Genomic DNA, 15,025 nt, shown 5'->3' with positions numbered 1-15,025 from the left:
TCCATTTTAGAATATGGTTTTCTTTTTCTTTTGTTTGAGGCAGTGTCTTACTTGACTTCGTGGCTCTTGCTGGGTAGAACTACCAATGTAGTCCAGGATGGCCTACCTCATAGAGGTACACTTGCCTCTGACATCTCTGAATGCTGGCTTTAAGGTGTGAATGGCTTTGGTGTTGGGAAGTGAACCCAGAGTCTTGTGTATGCTCAACAGGTCCTGTCAGTGAGCTCCACACCAGCTGTATTAAAGGACAAAATTTATTAAGAAATTTAAATGATTAAGCCTGTTGTATTTTTTTAAAACTTCTTTTAACTTTAGTAAGAAGTAAGTCTATTTGACTAAGAAACACAAGTTTAATAATCTGTCCTCTTCCTCTCCTCCTCCCCCTCCCCCTTCTCTTTAATAGAGTTTTGCTATGTAGCCCAGTCTGACCTTAGGTTCATGATTTTACTGTCCCAGTCTTCCACACACTGGGGTAACGGCCATGAATCATGACTCCCAGCTTAATAAGTATTCAAGTCACACTAGTATGTGCATTGCACATCTTTAGTGGGCTTTGTTTGTTTGTTTGTTCTAAGACAGAATGTTGTTTTGCAGTCAAGACTGTCCTGGAACTCACCATTGTCCTGCTTCAGCTTTACAAGCACGATGTCATCATATTCATCTTTCTGTAAATGCTATTTATTTTATCACGTGTGTGTGTGTGTGTGTGTGTGTGTGTGTGTGTGTGTGTGCATGTACCGGGGGTAGGGACTTACCTGTGTGCCATAGTGTGCATTGGAAGTCAGGGGACAGCTTTCAGGAATAGATTCTCTCCTTTCCCATGTGGGACCTAGGGTTGAACCCAGGTCTGCAGGCTTGGCAGCAAGTATTCCCTAGCTGAGCTGTCTTTCCTCAGCATTCCATTTATGTATCTTTTTTTTTTTTTGGTTCTTTTTTTCGGAGCTGGGGACCGAACCCAGGGCCTTACGCTTCCTAGGTAAGCGCTCTACCACTGAGCTAAATCCCCAGCCCCCCATTTATGTATCTTGATGTGTGCTTTACTCTCCTTCTCCCTAAGTATGGACCTCGAAAAGAGCAGCTGTGTATTTGAGTAGGTGACTCCTAATGACAGGATGAAGAAGAGTCAACTTTGTTTTTACCAAAATCATGAAATTGCTCAATACTTCTAAGATGACTCATTTAGCATTTAGCATTTGAAAATCACATTAACCCCTTTGCCTTGAAAGCAGCGCTTCAGGGAAGTGCATCCAATTATACTAAAAATCTCCTTTCTCTCCCTCCTTTCCCTCTCCCCTAATCTATGTAAAGAATGCATCCACTTTGAAGGAAACATGTTTAGAGTGGACTGTGAGACCACAGAGGAATTTCCTTGGCTTCTTTTACTGTTTACTGCATTTCCCAAATATTATTTAATGAACACAAAACACGTTCATCATAAAAACAGAAAAGGAAAACAGCCAAAGCACATTATTTAAGAGGAGCATGGTGGGCCCAGAGGACCCAGCACACAGCCTGGCTCGCTCTTAACTCACCTTCCAGCCAACCCTTGAGGGAGTCTGCTGCAGTTGCAGGAGCCCTGCTTCGTTTGCAGTGTTTACCATCCTGAGTTCTGGAGAAGAGGAAGGTGGGTCTCCATATCGGGTGGAATTAGTTAATGCAACTGCACATGGGCCCTAAGTAGCTGCTGCCTCGAAGATCACCTTCAAGTGAGCCTCATTATATAAATCTTGATCATCTTCCTCCAAACCAGCAAAGAAATCTGACTTTCTAAGAGCCCCAAAGAAGGTAGAGTTTACTGACTTTCTTCTGGGACGTTAGACACAGTCCACCAAATGTGATGTAACTCAGTTGGGAAAGTGCTTGTCTGGCATGCATGAAGTTCTGGGTTTATTCCTTTGCACCACATGAACTAGGCAGACTACCCACATCTGAAATCTCAGCACTCGGGAAGTGAAGGCAAAAAGAGCAGAAGTTCAAGGGCATAGTTCAAGGCCAGCATGGGCTACACGAGACTCTGTCTTTAAACAATGACAGCAACAGCAACAAAGACCAGACAGAAGACCCTCACGATGGAGGGAGGCTGGCTCCACCGTCAAGAGCATTGCCTGCTTTTGTAGAGGACCCACATTTGACTTCTAGCACCCACATGGTGACAAGTCACCATCTGTAACTTTAGTTCCAGGGGACTGGAAACTCTCTTCTGGCCACTATGGCTACCAGGCACACATGTGGAACACAGATACATACGCATGCAAATTACCCATAGATATAGGATTAAAAAAAATAAACAAAAACATAGCAAAGAGTCTCTGAAAACAGTTGCATAATTTGGATGTGGTGGTGCACTCCTGTAGTCCCAGCACTTGGGAGTCTGAGGCAGAATTCCGAGGTTTGGACCAGCTTGGGTTGGAAAATAAGACCCTGTTTCAAACAAGGGAACTTAAAGGCTGCATATACTCCGCCCTTTCCTTAAGTCCCTCTCCTGGCAGCTACTCAAAGCCCTTTCTCTTTCACCCAGATGGCTCCAGGGCCTTTTGAACCTTACCTTCCCCCATCCCCCACCCAGCACACACCACCTGGTACAAATGTCCAGTCGTCACCAAAACGGTAGTCTGTCTCAGTTGGGTTTTTATAGTTGTGATAAAGTAACCTGATTAAAAGCAGCTTGAAGAGGAAAGGGTTCTTTGTTTGTTGTTTGCTTGTTTGTTTTCAGCTTAGCCTCTGTAGTTCATCTTGCAGGGAGGTCAGGGCATGGACTAGAGGAGGAGTTGAGATGGAAGCCATAAAAGACTGATGCTCACCGGCTTGTTCTCTATGGCTTACCTCAGCCTGCTTTCTTATACAATCTAGGACCACTTACCCGGGGTTAGCATGGCCCGTAGTGGGCTAGGCCCTCCCACATCATTCGTTAATCAGAAAATCACCCCACACATTTGCCTCTTGCATAGGCAGGAGAACCACCTACAAGTTCAAGGTCAGCCTGAACTTGTACATAGATCCTCTCTCTCTCTCTCTCTCTCTCTCTCTCTCTCTCTCTCTATATATATATATATATATATATATATATATATATATATATGAAATATGTTCTGTCCTCCTACCTCAACAAAAATACCTTAGAACAACCTGGAAGCCCAGGTGGGATTTATAATTCTTGGACTCTATGCAGTTTCATGCCAGAATATGGGGGTGAGAATTGACAATAATAGAAAGTCTTGCATAGGAGAGGAAATAAAAGGACAGTCAAGGGCTTGGAGAAGTCTCATGGTCACCCTCTTTCCACCCCCGAGGCTTGTGTGCAGCCAGGTTTGTTGGAAAGAGAGGAAGATGATGGTCTGCCATTGATCACGCTCAGGAGCTGTGGTAGACCAGAAGGCCTAACTAACTGCTCAGTAGCAGAGTTTAGAGCAGAAAGGGCTGAGATTACAGTGTCCTGGGGATAGCCGATGGAGAGATGATTTCAAGGCACATGTAATGGCTCCTCTCTTGTCATGGCTTCTGGGATCTAAAAGCCTTCCATGAGGCTAGCTCCATGTGGTTTCAGACACTGAAAATTGGAGTGGGCAATAAACACAGATGCATGTATGTACAAGCAGCCTTGTGTCAGGCACAGTCTTCAAAAGAAAATGTTTGTGGTTAGATGGGTGGTGAGATGGAGAATTAGAAGCCTGACTTTTCCCAGGGGTCAGTTCCTCATCTCACTAGAAGAAATGGTAGGTATAAATATGTCAGCCTCAGTTTGAGTTGAAAGTCGTTAGGTTGATATTTGCTCTGATATCTGTTTTCATCTCTGAAAAAGGTAAGTTAGGAATTCAATGGAGCTTGGGACGAGAAGCAACCAGAACTCTCTCTCTACCCTAGATGGCTTCCTATTGTGGTGCTAACACACTGACCAGAGATAGCCCAGGGAGGAAATGGTTCATTGTGTCTTACAACTCTCAGGTCACAGACCATCACTGAAGAGGTCAGGAAGAGCTCAAGGCAGGAGTCTGGGGACAGGGACTAAAGCAGAGGCCATGAAGGAACACTACTTGCTGGTTTGTCCCTTATATCTTGGATACAACCATACCACCATGTCTGGGGTGTGTTTTAGTTAGGGTTTCTATTGTTTTGACAAAACTCCATGACCAAAAAGTAGTTGGTGAGGAAAGGGTTTGTTTGGCTTACACTTCCAGATCATAATCCATCACTGGAGGAAGTCAGGACAAGAACTCAAGCAAGGCTGGAACCTGGAGGCAGGAGCTGATGCAGTGGCCATGAAGGGGTGCTGCTTACTGACTTGCTTCCCATGGCTTGCTCGGCCTGCTTTTTCATAGAACCCAGGACTGCCAGCCCAGGGATGGCTGGGCCCTCCCCCATTCATCACTAATTGAGAAAATATCATATAGCTGGATCTCATGGAGGCATTTCCTCTACTAAGGCTCCTTCCTTCCTGATGACTCTAACTTGTGTCAGGTTTACACACAAAACCAGCCAGTACAGGATGGTACCACCCACAGTAGGCCAGGCCCTCCCACATCAATCATTAATCAAGAAAATGCCCTTCAGATCTGTCTCCAGTCCAGTCTGGTGGAGGCATTTTCTCAGGTGAGGTTCCCTGTCCTTATCTGTGTCAAGTTGACAAAACCAAATCACCAGGCCACTCCCTAACCCTGGGCTAAATAAAATAAAGCCCAAGAGGTCAGGCTTTCCCAGGTTCTCATCAAGCCATTCTTAGACTGTGGAGAGACTGAAGTACTTCTGGTCACTGGAGATGGAGGAACTGTAGGGTTAAGGATAGGACAGACAGCCTGTGTTGAGATCAGGGGATCATGTGGGTGCTTTCCTGATGGAAATAATGATGGAAAGAAACAAGACACCTTGGAGCAGGCTGGGAAGTAGCTCTGTGGCTAACGCATGTTTGCCACCCAAGTGTGAAGACCGGAGTTTAAATCCCCAGAACCCTCATTTGCGCTGGATAGGCATGGCATACTGTAGTGTTACGTGCCCTCCTCCCAGTGCCCCGTCCCCTTCCCCACATGGTGTAGTCATCATCCCAATCCCTCCTCTGGTCCCACCCCTCCGCCCCTACCAACCCATGTTCCTCCCCACCGCACGTCCTGTCTTAGTTGTCCCATTCCTCCATTCCCATCCCCGCCCTGTATCCACCCCCTCTTTCTAGCCTCAGAAGGTAGAGAGACAGGGAGTTCTCCTGAGCAAGCTGGCTAGAGACTAGCAATATCAGTGAGCTCTGAATTTGATTGGAAGGCCTTGGCTCAGTGAATAAGAGGAAAGAGAGATCAAGGGTGGTTCTTGACATCAACCTTGGGCTGCCACATGCAATACACACACACACAAACACACACACACACACACACACACACAAGCATCCACACACTCATTCAAAAACATGCATACACAGACACTCACAGAACATGGGAAAAGGAAGGAAGAAGAACAATAACCTGGACTTCTTACTAGAGTCTGGTCTCCAGGATTCATTTTGCTTCAGTTCTCTCCTAACATGACTTATGGAAGAAGATTCTCCCTGGAGCCTCCTAGCCTGAGATTCTAGCGAAAGCTCATGTGTCCTTTCTTTCACTCTCTTGCTCTCTGTCTTAAACTTGTACTCCACTAGATCTTGCAAAGTTGCAGAACGTATCACACTTTAGCTTGATGGCTGTTTTGCTTTGTTAATACAGGCTCATTAGGTGTCTGGAGATGGCCTTGATGTACCCAGAGCTGTCCCTTAACTTTTCATCCTCCTGCCTCAGCATCCTGGGATTACAGAGACAAATAGGCAATATATAACACCTATATTTTTATCTGCTAAGTCTGGTGACACTATCTGTGACCTCAAGTCTTCAATTCCCTCCAGTTTCTTCAGTGACAAAGCTCTAAATATGTACAAGAGTAAACTTGGGGCCATCAGAAAGATACCGGATCAAATCACACATCAAATGAAGAGGAAAGATCCTCCTGAAAGCTGCCTCAAATGGGCTGAAGTTATGACTCGTTTGGAAGAGTTTTGTCTAGTATGCACGAAGCCCTTGATTGGTTCCAACATAGAATAAAATGTGTTGCCAGCACTGAGAGGTAGTAGTAGGAGCAGGTGGCTTAGTGGCCAAGAGCACTGGCTGCTCTTCCAGAGGAACTATATCTGAAGCTGATCTTGAACGCCAGTTCTCTCTCATCTACCTCCTAAGTTCTGGGGTTTCAGGCATGCAGCAACATGTACAATTTTTTAATTTGTTTTTTATTTTTATTCATGTGTTTATCTCTGTGTGCATGCCGTGTGCTCGAAGAGGCCAGAAGTCAGTGTCACATCTGGAGCTAGAGTGACAGACAGCTCATAGCTGCCTGATGTAGGGCTGGGAACTGAACTCAGGTCCTCTGGAAGAGCAGTACTCATTCTTAACTGCTGAGCTATCTCTCTACCCTCCAACCTGTGCAGATTTTATGTTTCATTTAAACATTAAAACGACAAAAAGAAAGCAAGCAGGAGCCTCTGTCCAGTACAGCAGACTGTTTCCACTTGGTGGACGTCGGCGACTTCCTCCCAATCATATGAAAACCATATCAGAATAGCTATTTTGACTACCCATCAAGAAGGCAAGCTCTCAACACCAGGGGATAATAACACCCACTTATCAAAGCTCTCCTAGTTGCTAAGCATCTTGTTGGTTGATATGTGTACGTCATCGACCCTCTTTCTCGCTGTATCCTTGATAACTGTTTCTCCTGCTTTGATGCAGATATGAGGAATAGAAGCCTTATAAATGTTAGGTCGTGCCCCTTGGTCACATACCTGTAAGTTGGAAGAGCTGGGATGATGGTGATGACGATGGAGGTCACGTCAGTGATGATGAAGACTGCGGATGTGAGTCAGGAACGGATTACGTGCCAGCTAGTCTCCTGGGGATGCTATGTTCACTAACTAACTATTTTGGCTCAAAACTCTGAACGCCATTTTATTTTTTTTTTATTTATTTTTTTTTTATTAACTTGAGTATTTCTTATATACATTTCAAGTGTTATTCCCTTTCCCGGTTTCCGGGCAAAATCCCCCTCCCCCCTCCCCTTCCTTATGGGTGTTCCCCTCCCAACCCTCCCCCCATTGCCGCCCTCCCCCCATAGTCTAGTTCACTGGGGGCTGAACGCCATTTTAAAGAGGTGCAGCTGGATGGGAAAGCAAGTGTTCAGTGTGTGAAAATGCCTGGTTTCAATCCCCAGCATTAACCAAACCAGCAAACAACAAGGGCTGGGTAGATGGCCGCTCAGTTGATAAAGCCCTTACCCCAGAAACATGAGGATCTGAACTCAACTCTCAGAACCCACATGAAAATTCAGGTGTGGGCTGCGTGGTGGCACACACCTTCAATGCCAGCACTCAAATGGCAGAGACAGGAGGATCCCCGTAAGTTCAAAGCCAGCCTGTGTACACAGTGAGTTCCAAGACAGGCAGGGCTCTCTAGTGAGACCCTGGCTCAAAATAAACAAAAATAACTATTGTTTTTCCACAGTGTTATGCATGGTGGCACACACTTGGAAGCTCAGCGATAGCAAGACGGGAGGTAGAGATGGGGGATCCCTCGAGCTCACTGGGAATCTGAAGAATGGCACCCAAGTTGTCCTCATGTTTCTACATCATGTATGCAGATAAGTATACCTACCTGAACATGCACAATACACAACATGATAGATAGATAGGTAGATAGATAGGTAGATAGATAGATAGATAGATAGATAGATAGATGATAGAGAGTTAATAGATAGATGGATAGATAATAGATGATAGATAGATGATAATAGTTAGATAAGATAGGTAGATGGATAGTTAGACAGACAGACAGACAGACAGACAGACAGACAGGAGAAATACTCACCATTGGTTTCAGGTTCCAAGCATTGAGTCTACTGTTAGTCAATATCTTTTTTTTTTTCTTTTTTCTTTCTTTTTTTTTTTTTTCAGAGCTGGGGACCGAACCCAGGGCCTTGTGCTTGTTAGGCAAGCGCTCTACCACTGAGCTAAATCCCCAACCCCTCCCCTTTTTTTTGTTTTGTGGTTCTTTTTTCGGAGCTGGGGACCGAACCCAGGGCCTTGCGCTTCCTAGGTAAGCGCTCTACCACTGAGCTAAATCCCCAGCCCTGTTAGTCAATATCTTGTTTAGGTTCCTTGCTGAGTCCCAGCACCCAACTCCCTTCCTCCTACTGTGGTTACTGAACCATTTACAGACTCTCGGGCTCCCGAAACATTACCTTTACAAATACCTTGCTGGTTCTTGGAGTTAATGCCTCACATAGCTCAGATGGCCAGTTTCAGGTCAACCAGAGTCCCTACTTTAAATCCAACAAGTTCGTATTTTTAAATTGAAAATGTTTCCATAGCTCTTTGAGACAGCACCTCCCCTCATCGTCCTGGTTGGTCTTAAGCGCCTCGAGTGAGTGTCACATACCTAACATGGAAAGACATTGCTTAGGGTTACAGTGCTGACACCCAGGCAGGAAACCAGCCTCAGGAAGCCATCTCAGTTCTCTCTCCAGGAAGTACTTGGCTTTCACTGAGCACAATCTTTGAGAAACTCCTGTCCAGTCAAAGGTCAAACTTGACCTCATCCCAGTATGGCAGAACTGGCTTCTGCCGCATGATGCAAACCCCTGAGAATCTCTTTAGAGATGGGGTCCCCACATTGCTACAATGCAAGTTCAAGATTCAAAAGAGAAATGGTGAATTACGGCAAACCCTCACCCCCACACTTTCTCCTTACAGCTTCTGCGATATGATCCCCCCACCCCAAGCCCGTGAAATAAACCGAAACTCTACACCTCTCTAAAACCTGCCATCGACTTTTAACATCTCCCAGAAGAATATTTCTCTCACCTTGAGTTAGTCAACCTCACATCATCATGATCAGAAAAATAAAAAAAAAAATGATTGCCTGAGCCAAGCCATTTCTACAAAACAGAAAAGGACTGGAGCTGGAGCTCTGCGGGGATCTGCTTAGAAGGAAGTGGGGTTGGGGGGTTGGGGGTGGGATTGCTAAGATCCCCAGCAACCAGAGTCAAACAAAAAGGGGGAAATGCTTCTTTTGCTCCTGGGTTCTAACATTTCAGGCCATGGTTGTGTGCCCTCTTTGCTTCAGGCCATGGCTGAGCGCTTCATTATGTTAAGAACATGTGGCACAGGCTGAGAACATAGCTCCATTAAGAGAACGTGTGCCAGCAGTCTTCAGTTTGAACCCCAGCACTGTAGAAACGGGCATCATGTGCAAACCTGTAATCCCAGCACCCAGGGTGCAAAGGTAGAAGGATCTGAATTTCAAGGTCATTCTCAGCAACATAGGAAACTGGAGGCTAGCCTGGGCTACGTGAGACTGTCTCAGAAAACAAAAATAACACAAGTAGTGATTGCCCCACGGTTGCCAGGAAGTGAAAGACGGAGACCCAGAGGAGGGGCAGGCATCCCGGCATACCTCCAGTAGCATAACATTCTTCCAGTAGGCCCTCCCACGTCACCACAGGCAGCCTTCAGTATCTGGGCCTTCAGAACTATCTCAGACCCGAGGGGTAGCACACTTCACTCTTCTTGTTGTCTTCAAAATGTCAAACTGTTTTGTCCTGGGAATACATACCTTCTGTGTGTGTGTGTGTGTGTGTGTGTGTGTGTGTGTGTGTGTGTGTCTGTGTGTGTGTGTGTGTGTGTGTGTGTGTGTCTGTGTGTGTGTGTGTGTGTGTGTGTGTGTGCACCTGTGCGCGTGTCTGCTCCTACAGTGGACATACCAGAGGGTATAGGCAAGAAGATAGAGCATGGACGTTAAAGAGTGTGTACTCAGAGTTGTGGGTGTGGCACAGAGTATTTGACACACATATGCACAGCGAACCAACAGGGTCAACAGTCATAGCTTCGCTATCTGCTGACTTAAATACAAAAGTCCAGCATTATTGGGGTTTCAACTCTTAAAGACAATCAGATTTGTCCAGACATTTGCAAGTGCTTGATTATCAATTATTTCTGACACCTAGGGCACTGTTTAGGTCCTCTGTCTCTTTGCCACTGTCACTTTTGCGTATATTGTTTTTGAGCTGTCATTAATCACAGATAAAACCAATTAAAGCAGAAGCCGTGTCTGGAGGCTGTGAAACACCATCGCACAGAACGTGACCCCCGGTAGGCTCTAGGGGAAGGAGTGAACTAATTAGCTGTGACTCACTGCTGGGTTCTGTGGAAAGGCACATCACTGAAACTCATTAAGGCTGCTTCCAGGGAAGCGACCCACCGGATACGCTCACTCTTCTGAGCCTACAGAATCTCGGGCTGACAATCTGTCCCAGGCAGCTAATGGTGGAGACGCACATGCTGGGAACTTGGGCCTTTCCAGATTGCTTTCCATACTACAAATGCCAAACCATCAGCATTTCAAAAAAATAATTTTTTTTTTGATCATCCAAATACAGCAACATAAGGATGGCCGTGTAGACCGGGAGTTGACAGGTAGACTCGTCGTACGTGCCTCTTTGACTTGCTGCTTGCTGCAGGCTTGTTGGCAGTGTTAACTGACTCCAGTCAGAGGCAGATTGCACCAGAGGGAGAGTGGGTGCAGACTCAACTAGCCATGGCATCGCCAGACACTAAACCCTGGCTGGGGAGTGGCATCTGAAGTGGCTTCGCAGTATGGCTTGTAGCTAACTGGGCTGGCTTTCTGAGCACTCGTGGGAGGCACTGGTGTGGCAGGGGCATTCTTAGAGCCATCTGCATTGGGGGAACAGCTCACACCCGGGCAGAGCAGATTTCGGGCCACCTATGTGGGTAAGTGACAATTCAGGGTGTGTTTTATGGTGATAAACCCACAGCAGGGCTTTGGCTGTGGCTCTCTTGGTAGAATGTGTGGCCAGCACTCAGAGGGATTGATCTTCATCACCGCAGAGCAGAACACAGGTGACAGCACATGCCTGAGGTCCCAGCACTTGGGAGATGGAGACAGGAGGATCACACTCAGGTAGCACGGCAGGATCCTGTGATGCAAGATGGCTCAGCGAGTGAAGGCCTTAGCTCTAAGCCTAATGACCTGGGTTTGACCTCTGCAACCCGCATGGTGGAGATAGAGAACTACTCCTGCAAGCTGTCCCCCAACCTTCACATGGATGCCATGGCATTTGCATGCACATACTTATAAATAAGTAAGGATAATTTAAAAAACGTTCAAGGTCATCCTCATCTACATTGGTAAGTTCAAGGCTAACCTGGGCTACATGAGATCCTATCAGAAAAGGTTAAGTAAATGTGTCCAGTGATTTTCCCTCCTTAGAGTCTTCCCACAAGCCTTCTCTCCACACCACTGTGTGAATGCCAGTCAGAGCTACTTCTCTTTCCTGGCATACATCACCTGTGGAAGTCTGGTGAGAAGCATCCACTCTTGCCTGAGCCTTCTGCAGCCAGGGTCATTGCTTCACCATATGGAGCCAATCAAGACTCCCCACCAACTCCAGCCCCCACTGCTCGAAACCCAACCAAGGCTGCTTTCTCCTAGAGACGTGCACAGCCCTCGGGCTCAGGGTCACCCCTCTTTGGCTCTGTCAGGCAGCATTCTTTCCCGTTCTCCTTCCACCCCACTACCTCTGCTGGCTTTCGGTCCACACTCTGTTCCTCCTTCTATCTGAAGGCTTTCCCACAAGCCACAGGGCCTCCCTCCATTCTGAAGCATCTTCTGATCTCAGCTGCCAGCTCAGAGGTTTTCCCTAAACTCCCAGGATACTGAACATTGAACCTGCCATGCGATCCTTTCTTTTAATACATGTGTTGATATATGGTTTTATAGGTTCTTTGCTTCTGACCTGTCTTAGAAAAGGAACTAAGACAACACCTCTATTGCTTCCAACCAAAGGATCACAAAGTTTTATGTAAGAGCAGAAACTTCTTTGTATATTTAGAGGGTAAGTGGCCTTTTCTGATGTGGATAGATAAGAGGAGTATCTTAAGCTAGGATCCTAAAATATGTAATTTTCCCAGGTGTTCCAAGTCCCCAGAAATCTCTGGGTTCAGTGCTGGAAGGTGTTAAATTCCCAGTTGTCTTACCTGGCAAGAGACAGAACCGTGGCTATTCTGAGATTAGAATGAAAGGGATCATTCTCTGCTGTGGGTATGTCAAATAAGGGCTAACCCACAAAAGGACCTCTGAGGGGCTGGAGAGATGCTCAGTGGTTAGGACGCTGCCTGTTTGTCTATAGTTCATGAAAGGAGGACCATGGTTCAATTCCCAGCACCCTCATGAAAGCTCACAACTGTCTCTAACTCCAGTTCCTGGGGTATGAGTAAGTATTAATTGCTAGCCTTTGTGGGCACTAGGAACATTTATGGTGTACAGAGATGCATGCAGGCAAAATATCCATGCAGGTGAAATAAAGATGCTTTTTTCAAAGGGTCTTTTGGGTCCCCTGACTTGTCACCTCACCCAGTTAGAGCCTCATTCCTCTTTGCTACCAAGAGGAGATGGAATGTTCGGTGCTAAGTAGAAGCAATGATGTCATCAGTCAAAGGAGGTATGGGTATGTTTGAGTTCTCGATCAAGGACTCAGGTGAAAGCCACACTCCATCCTCTCCACGTTTTGCCTTCTCAGAGATCCTCAGGAGATACCTTGAGGTTGCTGTCATGGTCACTACCATAGTGTGGTTCAAAGAGTGTGACTGTGTGTCTCGTGTGTGTGTGTGTGTGTGTGTGTGTGTGTGTGTGTGTGTGTTTATGAGACCTTTGCTCTATATTGATAGGAAGTATCAATAATCCAAATTCGTGGCTATGAGGATGATATCCTAATTTGAGGGTAAAGGGGTGAGGGTATTATCTTAATATCCCGTCTCTGTTTTCTCAGCTTCAATCTCTTTGTGCCTGCGTCTCCAGCAAAGATCTTTGGAAGGCTGCCCATGGAGAGGAGAGAGGCTGAGGACGATGAGGTGGGAAGGGTCTACTTCCGTTCCTCTCTTCCATACCCCTTTATTTCGTAACAGACTCCTACCCATGATGCTCACCAGGAATTGCAAACTGTGTTTAGCAGGCCAAATTGGTCATTTAGATATGTTTTATTTGGCTAGAAGTTTATTTATTTTCATGGGGCTTGGGACTGAACCTACATGTTCTACCACTGAGCCATATCCACAGCCCCTAAAACTTTACTTATATCTTCTGTGCTGGCTAGTTTTATTTATTTTTAAAGATTTTCCCCCAAATGGTAATGTTGCACACATTTAATCCCAGCACTTTGGAAGTAAGGCATGTGAATTTCTGTAAGTTTAAGGCCAGCTTGGTCTACAGAGCAAGTTCCAGGAGCCAGGGCTACACAGAAGTTCTGTCTTTTTTTTAAAAAGATGTTTTTTTAAAGATGTTTTTAAAGTGAGTGAGTGTGTGTGTGTGTGTGTGTGTGTGTGTATGTGTGTGTGTGTGTGCATGTGACTACAGATACACGTGGAGGCCAGAAGAGTCGATCAGATACCTGGGGCTGGACTTATAGGTTGTCGCAAGGTCTATAATAGGGCTCCTGGGAACTGAATTCAAGTCCTCTGCAAGAGCAGTGTGAGCTCTCAATTGCTGAGCCATCTCCCCAGCACTGCTGGTTAGTTTTAATAGTCAATTTGATACAACAGAATCATCTGGAAAGTCTTAATGAAAAATTATCTAGGTTGGTTGGCCTACTGGCATGTCTTTGAAGAATTGTCTTCACTGCTAATTAGTATACAAAGACCCTGCCCACTGTGGGCAACACCAGTCCTTAGGCTGGGCTCAGAACTGTATGAGTAAAGAAACCTGGCTGATATTATCAGCAAGCAGGCAGGCAGAGTGGCCGCTTTTGTTTCTCTCTGCTCTTGACACTGGGTGTGTTAAAACCAGCTGTCTCAAGTTCCTGCGTATGTGACTTTCCTGCAGCGATGAACTGTAACCTAGAATTGTGAGCCAAATAAACTGTGTCCTACCCACTGTTGCCTTTGTCAGGGGATTTTATTCCAGCAACAGAAACAAACTAGAACACCTCCTAATAACGGATTCCTGAATTCTCTACCACAAATAATGCTGCTGTAAACATTCTCCTTACTAACCAAGAAGAGAATCTTCTAGAATACACTTAAGAGTAAAACAGCAGCTGAGCTACAACTCAGATGGTACTCTGTGGGCACTGGGAGCCACACTGGGGTCCTCTCCAAGAGCAGTACCTACTTTTTTTTTTAAAGATTTATTCATTATATATAAGTACACTGTAGCTGTCTTCAGACACACCAGAAGAGGGCATTGGATCCCATTACAGATGGTTGTGAGCCACCATGTGGTTTCTGGGATTTGAACTCAGAACCTCTGGAAGAGCAATTAGTGCTCTTAACCACTGAGCCATCTCTCTAGCCTGCAGTAGCTACTCTTAACCAAAGAGTCATCTCTCTAGCCACCTTTTGTTTGTTTTTGATGCTGATAATAAGTAAATGTTCCTTATACATTCTGGATATAAAGTCATCATTGGTTATAGGTGTTACAGACAACTAGCCTATCATATGTCTGTTAATTTCTTGATGTTGTATGCAATAAAAATCTTTGCTATTCTCCATTGTCAAAAGCAGGATTATTTTCCCCCAAGGTTTAATACGCCTCAAGCTCACGGCCACCTGTAACTCCATTTCCAGGGGATCCAACACCTTCTTCTGACCCCCTTGGGCACTTGCAGTTGTGTTCACATAAGCACATGTAGATTTTGTTTAGGAAAGTCTTCTACGATTAATGTCACAAAAATATCCTACTTCTTCTGTTAGTTTTTACTTTATCTTTTGTGTAAAGTCTTTTGATCATTTATCCATTCAGAGAAAAGAGCAGGCTGGATTTGAACTCACAGAGACTCCTCTACCTCTGTCTCTGAAGAGCTTGGATCAAAGGCTTGTGCTACCATGCCTGACCAGTTGTTTTTTGTTTGTTTGCTTGTTTGTTTTTCTTCTTTAAACCAAATAGCCTAGGCTGCCCTCCTCAAACTTGACATATAACTGATCCTCCTGCCTCTCCTTGGTACTTTTGTTTCTCAA

The 15,025-nt window shown here is 45.5% G+C and overlaps 1 long non-coding RNA gene across 1 annotated transcript; it reads right to left on the bottom strand.

Moving 5' to 3' along the window:
• Window positions 1-806, bottom strand: LOC134480071 (uncharacterized). Its single transcript, XR_010054213.1, has 2 exons — window positions 430-806; window positions 1-235 (listed from the first exon to the last, which is right to left on the bottom strand). It is a non-coding gene; the product is annotated as an uncharacterized LOC134480071 (long non-coding RNA).
• Between the last annotated feature and the right edge of the window lie 14,219 nt (window positions 807-15,025).

The sequence above is a fragment of the Rattus norvegicus genome, chromosome 8, assembly GCF_036323735.1.
Source record: "Rattus norvegicus strain BN/NHsdMcwi chromosome 8, GRCr8, whole genome shotgun sequence".
Lineage (NCBI taxonomy): Eukaryota > Metazoa > Chordata > Mammalia > Rodentia > Muridae > Rattus > Rattus norvegicus.
Note: the sequence above shows the minus strand (reverse complement) of the source record. Positions and strands in the feature narration are given on the sequence as shown.